The sequence below is a fragment of the Somniosus microcephalus genome, chromosome 1, assembly GCF_052327205.1.
Source record: "Somniosus microcephalus isolate GS21.2 chromosome 1, FLI_Smic_1.0, whole genome shotgun sequence".
NCBI lineage: Eukaryota > Metazoa > Chordata > Chondrichthyes > Squaliformes > Somniosidae > Somniosus > Somniosus microcephalus.
Window position 1 is genome coordinate 4,511,343 of NC_140987.1, and position 14,055 is coordinate 4,525,397.

Here is a 14,055-nt window from a genome sequence, read left to right on the forward strand (position 1 = left end):
CTCTATGGCAAGTATATCCTTCCTTAGTTAAGGAGACCAAAATTGTACACAGTACTCCAGATGTGATCTCACCAAGGCCCTATATAATTGGAGTAAGACTTCTTTACTCCTGTACTCAAATCCTCTTGTAATGAAGGCCAACATACCATTTGCCTTCCTAATGGCTTGTTGCACCTGCACATTCACTTTCAGTGACTCATGTACAAGGACACCCAGGTCCCTTTGAGCATCTGCGTTCCCCAATCTTTCACCATTTAGGAAATACTCTGCCTTTCTGTTTTTTCTACCAAAGTGGATAACTTCACATTTATCCACATTATATTCCATCTGCCATGTTCTCGCCCACTCACTGAGCCTGTCGAGATCCCCTTGAAGCCTCTTCCCATCCTCTTCGCAACTGACACTGCCACTTAGCTTTGTATCATCAGCAAATTTGGAAATGTTACATTTAGTCCCCTCATCCAAATCATTGATATAGATTGTGAATAGCTGGGGCCCAAGCACCGATCCTTGCAGTACCCCACTAGTCACAGCCTGCCGTCCTAAAAAAGACCCGTGTTGTGTATTTTGAATGTGTATTAGAATTGTCCCACATGGGATACCGTAGTGGTGATTTGCAATGCACTGTGAGAAATGTAGTGCATTGAGTGAAGAAGCACATTGTAAATAAAATGGCCGTTAACTAAACTCTCCACCCCAGAGTCCTTCTTAATTGTTATATAGGTAAGGGTAAAAACCCCTTGAGACACAACAAAACTGGCGACGAGGACGACGGACTTGCGCATCACTTTGCACTGGAATCGGCGATGTTCCAAGAATTCGTCCTCCACACCATTAGTGGTAATTTGATTTACCCAGTCAATATGTAGATTAAAGTCCCCCATGAATACCGTATTGTAAAGTCAATAATACACGGACTTCGGGAGAACAGTTTAACAGGTACTTTACTGAACAGGAGGGTAACGTTAGACTGAAATACAGAAGCCTGCTAGGGCCTTTTATACAGGGGTGGTCACTGCCGGTACTGCAGTCTAAAACCAGTTCTTCCCTTAAAGGTACATACACAACAATTCCTCCCCTTTTAGATAAACAGTACATAACATTCATTTAACAACTAAATAATAACTAATTACAATTACAATTTTCTCGGTACTATATACATCAACTGAAATAATCATTTATAAGTTCAGTCTTTGAGGAGGCTTACTGATCCTGACTGGATAGCGCCTTTCTTGAGTATCCTGTTCTTGCGGTGGAGTCGATTCTGGCTCATTGTCATTGGTTGGTTCGTCAGCTTCCAATACCACTGCTTCTGAGGTAGACGCAATCTGTACTTCGGGCTCATTACCAGGTGCACATGGTCGTGGTATAGGTTTGGCTTGTTCCTGTGACTCTAGAATCTGGTCAGCATGGCGTCTCACGATGCTCTCTCCAACGTCCACTGTGTACATTAGTGGTCCCTGCTGTGTGCATATCGTTCCTGGCTGCCATTTTTCTGTTCGGTAGTCGCGGGCCAAGACTGGTTGCCCTATCTTGAAGCTCCTGGTTGGCTTCTCATTTATGTGCTGGAACTGCTTATCCTCAACATGTCGTCTTATGTTTGGTTTGAGCAAATCCAGGCGACATCTTAGCCTTCGGTTGAAAAACAGTACGGCTGGAGCTTGGTTGGTTACTGCATGTGTCTCATTCCGGTAAGCAAACAAGAAATTATCCACCTTGTGTTGTAGTGGTATGTCGTCATTATACATTGCCTTTATGGCCTTTTTAAAGGTCTGAACAAACCTCTCAGCCAATCCATTTGTGGCTGGATGATATGGGGCAGATGTGTAATGTTTCACCCCATTATTCTTCAGGAACCTCCGGAAATCCTCAGACACAAACTGTGGCCCATTGTCGGAGCAAATCTGTTCTGGCAACCCATTCCTGGCGAAGATGGTCCTTAGGACTGCAATAGTTTTCTCGGTGGTGGTGGAGGACATTTTAATGACCTCTGGCCATTTTGAATGGGTGTCCACAGCGATTAGAAACATTGAGTCCATAAATGGACCAGCAAAATCAATGTGTACCCGTTGCCATGGAGATGAGGGCCACTCCCATGGATGTAGCGGGGCCTGTGGTGGAGCGTTTTGGACCTTCTGGCATCCTGTGCATCTCTTGGTCATATCCTCGATTTCTTTATCGATTCCCGGCCACCACACAAACGCCCTGGCTAGGCTCTTCATTTTTACCCCTCCCAGATGACCCTCATGAAGCTCATTGAGCACTCTATCTCTCAACTTGGGTGGAATTACCACTCGGGATCCACACATCAAGGTCCCCCGGCACACTGACAGCTGTTCTCTCCTTGGCGAGAATGCTGGCAACAGTGAGTCGCCATATGCTGGCCATCCCTTCACCGTCAAATCATAGACCCAAGAGAGTGTCGGGTCATTTCGGGTTTCCTTCCCTATACTTGAGTTTGTAACAGGCAAACATTCGACTATGGTCGCATGGAATATCTCAACAGGGTCCACTGCAGGTGCTTCTTCCACCGTAGGCAACGGTAGGTGCGACAGCCCATCAGCGTTTCCATGCTGTTTCGTACCCTTGTACTCTATGTCGTATTGATGTGCCCCTAGAAAAAGTGACCATCTCTGCAGCCGTTGCACCGTCATCACCGTAACGCCCTTCTTTGGGTTAAAAATGGAGACCAGGGGCTGATGATCAGTCAGTAGGGTGAATTTCTGCCCGTGCAGATAGTGATTGAACTTCTTCACCCCCCACACCAGGCTGAGGGCCTCCCTGTCAATCTGGGCGTAGTTACGCTCGGCTGAGGTTAGCGAGCGCGACGCAAAGGCTACTGGCCTCTCTGAACCGTCAAGGAATTTGTGTGACAGCACCGCCCCAATGCCGTAAGGTGACGCATCACATGCCAACCGAATCGGTAGTGTTGGATTGTAGTGGGCCAATACTTCTTTTGAAGTGATTAGGCATTTACATTCCTGAAAGGCACACTTACACTCATCACTCCATTTCCATGTTACTCCAGTTTGCAGCAGGGCGTTCAGTGGGTGCAGAATTGTAGATAAATTCGGCAAGAACTTATGGTAGTAGTTCACCAACCCGAGGAATGACCTCAGTTGCGACACATTTTCCGGTGCTGGAGCCTTGACTACAGCCTCAATCTTGTCCGGCGACTTATGCAACCCTTCCTCATCAATCATGTGGCCACAATACGAGATTTGTCTCCTGTGTAAGGGGGGTTATCTTACACCCAGGTAGTCCTGGGTACCTCAGGCTGATGTACAGTCCCTGAGGAGTTTGGGGCTTTTGACTGTTTATAGCAAATCACAGTCCTCAGAGAATTTCTCTGAGTAAGTGCTTCTTGGTTGTTTATACCAGATACAACCCCAGGCAGAGTTTCAGCCTGTCCCACTTAATCTAACTGCTCATTCCCAATTGCAGCTCATCCCCCAAATTACTGGTGTGAGGTTTCGAATCCCACTTCCCCCACTACTGTTCTACAATGCGAATTACAGCTTGGACATTTGTGACAGATTCAAATTGCAGTAACCAGAAGCAGACACCGGATAAAAGATACAACTCACTTTATTTGGACACGTGAAACACAGGCAAGGCAATAATCTCAGTACCGAACTCCACACAGCACTTCCCACTGAAAGTTCCTTGATGTCTTTAAACCTGAACAAGTTCTTAAAACAGTACCTTAAACATAGAACTTTAAACTTAACCAATCGTTCTGGGAAGGGAAAACATAGGGTGAAACCGAACTAAAATGGCCTTAAACCCTATTCCTATTACCACCAGCCTCCCATCCTCCTATCACTAAGTGGGGTGATCCTCATTGAGGAAAGCTCATACTCACAGTCCCCTTTCGTACGGTTTTGAAAACGCTTTCGGTCCGGAACAGCGCGCTTTTCTCCCCCCTCGCTCTCCGGTCTCTGGTTCCGATGCCTCCGTGGTCCGCGGGCTTCTTCTTCCTTCCTTCTCGTCGGGCGTTCCTTCGACTCTGCCTCCACACACACATGCTGTCTGTGAGATTCTCACCCCAGTTATACTGTATCTGGGCTTGAGAGTCCTTTGTCTTTAGATACCAATAATGGTCCGGTGATGGCTGTCCCTTTGTGTCCGGTCCGGTGCTCAAAGTGTGAGTAGGTGCGAAGTGTAGACTAGATTGTCCGTTAATCCTTTTCCTTTGTCTTGTTTGGCTTTGGAAGCTCCTGGCTCTGACCAGTCTGTTCCCTCTTTGTGAGGTTTGTTTTGGGTTGAGCTCTTGCCCTGTAGAGGTGTTGCATCTGGTGTTTTGGGTTGGGGTGACCAGGGCCTTTAGATGCTAATGGCCCCCAGTTCACCTTTCCTTCTGGAATGTTCTGTCGGTTGCGAATGATGTGTTGCCTTTTTAAAGAAAATGTTTTTCATGGGATCCAAAAATTCCTCCTTTCCGGGGTCCGGGGACCCCTTCCAACTCTGGGTAGAGGTTCTCGTATGGCCTCTCCCCAACTGGGAGACCCCCACCTTCCCCTCAGCTTAAACTAGAAATTACCACGCACACACATTTCAAAATCACACAGTTTAAACAGGTTTCTGGGGAAATGCCCCCTTCTTAGCTCGGGCAATCCGCAGCCTTCTGGGACCCTGCTGTGTCCTTGGGATCCTTGTGACCCTTACACCTGAAGAACTCGCATTTGGGGCGGTTGGCTCGTAGCCCATATTCCTGTAATCTCGTGAGCACCTGCTCCAGGTTGGCAAGGTGTTCACTGTCATTTTCGCCCGTAACCAGGATGTCGTCCAAATAACACTGGGTCCCCGGGATCCCTTGCAGGACTTGTTCCATCGCCCTCTGCCAAATAGCCGGGGCTGATGCTACCCTGAATACCAGTCGATTGTACTGGTAAAGGCCTTTGTGAGTGTTTATCGTGAGGTATTTTCTAGATGCTTCTTCCACCTCCATTTGTAGATACGCTTGGGCCAGATCAATCTTTGTAAAATGTTTCCCTCCAGATAGTGAGGTGAAAATACCTTCTATCCGCGGAAGTGGATATTGTACTGTGTGCAGGACTGGGTTCACAGTCACCTTGAAGTCCCCACAGATGCGAACCTTCTTCGGCTCCCCAGGCGTGCTGCTCAATGCTTTCTTCATTACAGGAACGATGGGTGTGGCCCACTCGCTCCAGTCCACCTTGGACAGCACCCCTGAATGCTCCAGACTCTCCAGTTCAGCTTCAATGGCTGGGCGGATCGCGTATGGCACCGGTCTGGCCTTAAAAAATTTTGGGTTTGCGTTATCTTCAATCTTTATGGTTGCCTTTACTCCTTTTAGAGTCCCAAGTCCTTGTTGGAACACCTCTTCCGCGTCAGATAGAATTTGTGACAGACATCCAGGTGCGACGTCATCATCCTTTTTGTCAGTCACAGTTAGCGCCTGAATGGAATGCCAATCCAATTGTATTTTTCGGATCCATTCACGTCCCAATAATGGTGGTCCTCCATCTCGTAGTATATACATATATAGTTTCTGTGTTTCCTTGCCGTTATATTTAACTGGCACCCTTATTTTTCCTCTGGGGTAGACCTTTTGCCCCGTGTATGTCTTCAATACAATGGACGTGTCCTTCAAGTGTATGTGTGAGAATAGCCGCTCATAGTCTCGTCGATTCATGACAGTTAGGGCTGATCCTGTGTCCAATTCCATCTTTACTGGGGACCCTGCTATCATGAGGGTGACCCAAATGGTTCGGTGATCCTCCTTTGCGATCACGTTGTGTAACTTTAGACAACTTAGTCTCCTGCTCCCGGAGTCCTTATCACTCTCCTGATCTTCCGAACTACTGTCTGTCAGTTTCTTTACTTTCTTGTACTGTTCCTTAGTAATTCTTGTCATGTTGGTTTTCTTTCCCGACCTGCAGACTCTTGCTATATGTCCTATTTGTCCACATTGCCTGCATACTTTGTCCTTAAACCAGCAGTCCTTCTGCTCATGGGTTGTTCTGCCGCAGCGATAACACTTTTCTGCTCCATATGCCATTTCGTTAGCGCTGTATTCTTGTGGTTTCTGTTGTATTTCTGCAGCTCCCCGTGCTGCTGCTTCGTAGGATACTGCCATGCTGAAAGCCTGTTCTAGCATCAGGTCCTTTTTCGAAAGTAGTCGTTTCTCGGTTCCTTCACTCTGGAGCCCACAGACAAACTTATCCCGTAAGGTGTCTGCCAGTCCTGCTCCGAACTGGCAGTGCTTCGATAACTTGCGTAGTTCCGTAAGATAGTCAGCATTGCTCTCATCTTTGTGCCGGTTTCTTTTATGGAACTTGAATCTTTCTGCTATCAGCAGCGGTGTAGGGTTTAGGTGTTCCTGTAAGTTATTAACAATCTCCTCAAAAGTTTTCTCCATTGGTTTAGCTGGGGTAATTAAATTCCGCAATAGGCCGTACGTACTCGCGCCCATCAAATTCAATAATACCGACGCCCTCTTTCCATCGGCCACCTCATTTGCCTTGCAGTACACTTCAATTCTTTCCACATACGTGGTCCAGTCTTCTACCTCGTTGTCGAAAGCAGTGATACTGCCACTTTTCGGCATCTTGGGTGATTTAAAATGGCGCCTCCCGCGCTTTTGCTTCTTCCCCAATGGAATAAAATGGCACCTCCCGCGCTTTTCCTTCTTCCCCAATGGGATAAAATGGCGCCTCCCGCGCTTTTCCTTCTCCCCCTTGCTGCCACGCTGCCCCTAGCGTTCTACAGGGTAATGGCGGTGACCCGCGGCTTCAGCGCGTCTCGCTTTCCTTCCCCCCGTTTATTTTCTCTCCGCTGCCCGGTTCTTGAGCACCCTGTGCGCTCCACCCTCTCTCTTGTTTTCTTTCCCCGGCGACGCTGTGCGGCCCGTTTTGTAGAGCCGCTCGATTGAGCTTGAGCCCGCTGCAGTCCGGAAAGATCAGCGCACTACCTGCTACCAGCACGATTTGCTGGAACACCTTAACTGGGGAGCCAAGCACAGCTCTCCACAGCCTCTCCCGCAATTCTCCGAACACCGATGAATTCTTTGGGCGGTTGCCCGCGGTTGACGCCCGTTGCTCAGACTACGACCTCCAAGAAACCTCCTCTCAGGGTAAGATCCCCGTGAGATGATGCCACACTGCAGGTGAGTTCGAACTTACTCGTCGCCACTGTAAAGTCCGCACCTCAATAATACACGGACTTCGGGAGAACAGTTTAACAGGTACTTTACTGAACAGGTGGGTAACGTCAGACTGAAATACAGAAGCCTGCTAGGGCCTTTTATACAGGGGTGGTCACTGCCGGTACTGCAGTCTAAAACCAGTTCTTCCCTTAAAGGTACTGTAAGAGTCATGAAAGTTTAAGAAAGAAAATACTTTAAAATATTGGTTAAATAGTATAATACAGTTAATTTACCTGACTGACGTATTGTATCGAGAAACCCCCTATTTTCTTGTTCCAGTAGTATAGTTTGAGACACCCCCTTTATTCTTGCTATAATGGTACAGTCCTTAAGCTTGTCACATGGTATCCAGCCATTTTACAGTTCAAGCTCCACGAGGCTAGAGAGAAGGTAAAGGCTTTGATGGCTGGAGCAATACAGTTTTTGACCGTGTTCGTTTAAACGTGTTTTGCTTTGTAATTCTGTTTGTAAGGTGTTACAGTAAACAGTTTAAAGACAAAGTTACGTTTTGGAACGTTTTATTTCGACACGCGTCTACTCGTTAAAAGCCTCAAAGCTCAGTGGCTGCATGTTTGGAAATTACGAAGCGCCACTACATTAGTCAAAAACTAGCTCCCTAAGAAGGAAAGGACGGAATTGTCGGCGAACGTATACATGAATGGTCACGGAGCCAGACGACAATATAAGAAAGCGAAGGTACAGTGACTGTTACTTGCCTTGTTCATTCTATTGAGAAGCTAAATAAGAGCTGCGGGTAAAATGGCCGAGGCCTTACGGAGCCGTGAGGAGCTTCCCCCAGCCAGAAGGATTGTTGGCCAAAAGAGGGAAGTAACATAGAAGAATAGGTGCAAGGAGGGCTAAATTAGCTCAGATAACTGGAAAAATGAAGATAATTGATTGTCTTGTGGCGACACGCCACCATTGGACATAATCCGCTCACGGCGGCTCGGACAGTTTACGCAGGTGCACTGCCGGCAGCAGCCGCCCCCAGCCGGGGGCCCTTTCCTCCGGCAACTTGTTTCCCACAGGGACAGGCTGCCGGGAGCACTTCCTGTTTGGGGAGTATTTAAGTGGTTGCGCGGGCTTTTCAAGCTCTCTCTTTGCCATGATGTAGATTAAAGCAGTTGTGTTTCACCAACTCTGGTCTCGACTCCCACCTTTGCCGAGTTATCTCAACACCCCGACGCTCAGGACGAATCCTAAGCTAGCATGGCGGATACAAACGCAGTCACGGTTAAACTACCGGACCTTTGGGAGAACCTGGCCGAGGCCTGGTTCGTTCAAGCCGAGTCCAGATTCCAGCTGAGAAGCATTACAGTCGACGCCACGAAGTACGACTACCTCGTCGCCTCTCTCACCTACGCCACAGTCCCCAAGGTTTGGGCAGCGATGCAGGATCCACCAGTGGAAGGTAAGTACGAACATCTGAAGGCCGCGCTCCTTAAAAAATTTCAGGCGCCCTCTTACCAGCGCCACTGCCAACTCCTCGACCTCCCCGGCCTTGGTGACGCTTCACCGTCGGACCTGCTTTCCCACATGCTGTCCCTCTCGGACGACAAAAACCCCAGCGCCCTCTTTCGCACGCTTTTCATTCGGCAGCTCCCCGCCAGCATCCGCCCGCTCATTGTGGAGTCTGGCTCCACGGACCTGAATGAGATAGCCGAAAAGGCCGACTGGCTGCTCTCCGCACAGACCGCCCGCGATGTCGCGCCCGACCTCACGGCAACGACCACACGGTCCCCCCGGCTCACTAGGCCCGACCGTCCTTCCACTCCAGGTCACTGCTACTACCACACCTGTTTTGGCACTAGGGCCCAACGCTGCACGCCACCGTGTACTTTCAAACCCCCCCCACGATGGCCGCGGGGCAAAAGGGGCCCCTACTGTATGTCACCGACGACAGCACCAACCGCCGATTTCTGTGCGACACAGGAGCCCAGCACAGCATCACCCCCGCCTCCGCCCTCGAAATCCAACGCGGTGCACGGGGTATCACGCTGGACGCAGCCAATGGCTCTGACATCCGCACATACGGCACCCGCATGGTCACGCTCGACCTTGCAGGCCGCCGCTACCGCTGGGAGTTCCTCACAGCCAAGGTCCTTTGCCCACTCCTCGGCGCCGACTTCCTACGCGCCCACGGCCTCCTTGTCGACATTCCGAGGCACCGCCTCGTCGACATCAACACTATGGCCCCCATCCCTGGCGCATTCACCCCGGCCCGTTCGGCCGGCCTGATGACCCACTGCCTCGCCAGAGCCACGGACGACTACTCGGCACTTCTAGCCAAGTTTCCCGCCCTCACCAACCCGACCTTTTCGCCCAAAGCCACCAAACACGGTGTGGAGCACTATATCCCCACCACCGGCCCCCCGGTCTCTGCCCACGCCCGCAGACTCGACCCGACCAAGCTGGAAATCGCGCGGGCCGAGTTCACCACCATGGAGCAACTCGGCATCATCCGCCGCTCCAGCAGCCCTTGGGCCTCGCTCCTCCACATCGCCCCCAAGCCCGGCGGAGGCTGGCGCCCCTGCAGGGACTACCGCCGCCTCAACGACGCCACCACCCCCAACCGATACCCGGTGCCGCACATCCAGGACTTCTCGGCCCGACTGGCCGGACGAACCGTCTTTTCCAAGGTCGATCTGGTGCGCGGTTACCACCAAGTCCCCGTACACCCCGCGGACATCCCCAAAACAGCCGTCATCACCCCATTCGGCCTGTTCGAGTTCCTGAGAATGCCCTTCGGCCCAGGCTTTCCAGCACCTTATGGACTCAGTCCTCCGGGACCTGAACTTCCTATTCGTCTATCTAGACGACATTCTCGTGGCCAGCTCCTCCCAACAGGAACACCTCGAACACCTTCGCATCCTGTTCGGGCGCCTAGCCCAACACGGGCTCATCCTCAGCCCGGCGAAGTGCCAATTTGGCCCAGCCGAGATCGATTTTCTCGGCCACCACATCACCCCTGCTGGGGCTGTCCCCCTGCCCAACAAGGTGCAGGCCGTCCAGCAATTCCCCCGCCCCACAACCATCAAGGGCCTCCAGGAGTTCCTCGGGATGGTGAACTTCTACAACAGGTTCATCCCCAGAGCAGCAGCCCTCATGAAGCCCCTATACGACTCCCTCCAAGGTAAATCCGACAAGATGGCCGTAGCCTGGACCACTGACACGTCAGCCGCCTTCGACGCCACCAAAAACGCGCTCGCTGACGCCACCCTGCTCGCGCACCCGAGGGCCGATGCCCGGGTCGCGCTCACCACCGACGCCTCCGACCATGCGGTCGGAGCCGTGTTCGAGCAGTGGGTCAATGGCGCGTGGCAGCCACTTGCCTTCTACAGCCGCCAACTGCGCCCCCCGGAGGTCAAATACTCTGCTTTCGACCGCGAGCTCCTCGCGCTCCACCTGTCGGTCTGCCATTTCAGGTTCCTCCTGGAGGGCCGTCCCTTTACCGCGTACGTGGACCACAAGCCGCTCACATACGCGATGGCCAAGCACACCGAACCCTGGTCCGCTAGGCAGCAACGCCAGCTCGCGGCCGTGTCCGAGTTTACCACGGACATCCAGCACGTCCCCGGTAGAGACAATGTTGTCGCCGACTGCCTTTCCCATCCCGCCATCTGCACGAATCACCTCGCGGTCGACTACGCGCAACTAGCAGCGGCCCAGCTCACGGACCCAGACGACCTCCTCGGCGGCTACCAGCCTGCCAGGGCTACGCCTAGCCAAGGTCACGCATGGGCCCGAAGCCATGGCAGTCACTTGCGACGTCTCACTCGGCCAACCCAGGCCGGTCGTCCCTGCAACCTGGTGCCGCCGCATCTTCGACGTGCTCCACGGGCTCTCCCATCCGGGTTCCCGCGCATCCGTCAAACTCCTCTCCCAGCGCTTCGTCTGGCGCGGCCTCAGCAAAGATGTTCGGACTTGGGCCACCTCCTGCCTCGCCTGCCAATGGGCTAAGGTACAGCTGCACACAAAAGCACCCCTGGGAGACTTCGAGGTACCCAGCCGCCGCTTCGACCACGTACACGTCGACATCGTCGGTCCTCTGCCGCCATCGCAAGGCCAAACTTATCTCCTCACGATGGTCGACCACTACACACGCTGGCCTGAGGCAGTGCCGCTGACCTCCACCACCACAGCCGACATCGCCAGGGCGTTCGTTAACACCTGGGTCGCGAGGTTCGGCGTACCGGCCGACATAACCTCCGACAGAGGTGCCCAGTTCACCTCCAAACTCTGGACTGCCACAGCACGCAACCTCGGGGTGACGCTCCACCGAACCACGGCGTACCACCCGCAGGCCAACGGGCTTTGTGAACGCTTCCACAGGTCACTCAAGGCCTCACTCCGTGCCGGCCTGCAGGACAGTACCTGGACTGACCGCCTACCGTGGGTGCTACTCGGCCTACGCACCGCGGTCAAGGAAGACCTCCAGTCCTCAGCAGCGGAGTTAGTCTACGGACAACCGCTGTGCGTACCAGGCGAATTCCTCCCGGAGGCTACCACGCCTTGGTCGGTCGAACAGCAGCGGCTCAACTCTTTCTCTTCCGCTCAACAGTTCGCCCCACTTCCGGTCAACCGACATGGCGAACTCGCACCTCACGTCCCGCCAAACTTACAGCAGGCACACTTCGTCTTCGTGCGACACGACATGCACCGCGGACCCCTGCGACCCCTGTACGACGGACCGTACGAGGTACTACAAACCGGGGACAAGGTCTTCAAGCTGTGACTCGGCGGCAGGGTCGAAACAGTCTCCATCGACCGGCTCAAACCAGCACACACAGAACCAGGGGAACAGGTCCCCATGGCCCGACCTCCAACTAGAGGCCGTCCCGCCAGCAAGCCAGCACAGCCGACGGCGAACCGCCCGGCCCCACCAGCTAGACCGGCGACCACTCAGAGCCGCTCCGGCAGAGCCATTAGACCACCGTCACGACTCGTCCACTCCTCCTAAGCGGATTCTGGGGGGAGCTCTGTGGCGACACGCCGCCACTGGACATAATCCGCTCACGGCGGCACGGACAGTTTACGCAGGTGCACTGCCGGCAGCAGCCGCCCCCAGCCGGGGGCCCTTTCCTCCGGCAACTTGTTTCCCACAGGGACAGGCTGTCGGGAGCACTTCCTGTCTGGGGAGTATTTAAGTGGTTGCGCGGGCTTTTCAAGCTCTCTCTTTGCCATGATGTAGATTAAAGCAGTTGTGTTTCACCAACTCTGGTCTCGACTCCCACGTTTACCGCGGTATCTCAATAGTCTCATGGAAGATAATGCTAATATTAAGAAAGCTGAAGACATAATGCATTATGATTTCTCCAAGTTGCATGAAGAATTTAATGTACTCAATGAAGATGTATTAGCACTTCTGTCTGAAGAAGAGTGAAACGCTGATCAGCACAACTGGTTTGATCTTAAATCATCCAGCGTTAAGGACTATGTCAAGGCCACAGAACAGTGGATGTTAAAGATTCGTCAAGATGCTGATACAGCAGAGAAAGATAAAGATGACGATGAAGTCGGACCAGATGATAGCATTTCAGGGACTTCAGCCAGACTGAGCAAAAATCGAAAAGAAGGTAGCTCTGTTTCTGGACACAGGTCAGTCGCTTCTAACACATGCTTGTCGCGACGCATGAGAGAGGAGGTTGAACGGGCAGCGTTGATGGCGCGCGCAGCATCTTTAGTGGAGAAGCAAGCTCTTGAACGGGAAGAGGCCCAACTGTAGGCCCAACTGCAGGCCCAACAGGCCCAACTGCAGGCAAAGAAAGAACAGCTGGAGCTAAAAACAGCTATTGAGGTCTCAGATGCCAAGTTGAGAGTGTTTGAAGATTATGAAGGCTCACAGGATGGCATGAATGAATACTGCCAGTCAATGTTGTCACACAGAGCTGGATGCAGGGCACCTTCAAGAGTTGAAAGAGAGTCTGAAGGCCATCTCCTGGCATTGCAGCGTGGAAGAGAGGCCTCTCCACTAACAGGAGCACGTGATGCTACCCCAGACGTCAGACGGTCTAGACTAGACCCTGCTGATGACCACCAGAGGCCTGAAGACACAGGGAGAAGCCTATACCGAGTGATGCAACGTCAGAACGAAATTACAGAGATGCTTGTAAAACAACAGAATCTGTTTCGACTCCCTCAAAGAGACATACCAGTGTTCCAAGGCGACCCACTCAAGTATAAGCCCTTCATCAGATCCTTCGAACAAGCCATTGACTCCAAAACAGAGAGCAGCAGTGATAAGTTGTACTACCTGGGACAGTACACCAGTGGTAAACCACAAGACCTGGTTAGAAGCTGTGAACACATGAGACTGGACCGGGGATACATAGAAGCCAGGAAGTTGCTGCAGGAGCACTATGGTAACGAGCTGAAGATAGCCACTGCATATATTGAAAAGGCTATCAAGTGGCCACAGATCAGATTGGAGGCCGGGGAGGCATTGAACACATATGTTCTTTTTCTCATAGGATGTCGCAACACCATGGAGGATGTTGAATTCATGGAAGAGATGGACAATCCTATGCCTATGAGAATCATCATCTCTAAGCTTCCTTACAGGATGAGAGAACTGTAGGATTCACAAAATTGGATTTCATATTAATAAGGATCAATGGGCAGAAGAGGCCATGATTTTAAAGACTGTTTTAAAAGAAGCCCAGAAAGGGGGCATACAAAATGGCCACCGTATCATGTGACCAGCTTATTGGGACACTTTAAAATGGTTCCTGCACAACCTCAGACAACTATGTGGATTGAACCCATAGCAAGTTCTAGAAGCTGTTTTCTGAGAAAAAAAAAGCCAGACCCACAGGCATGCATATGGATTAGATGCTTGGAGACAGAGGCCATCTAAATGTTGACCCAGACGAAAGACACAATAA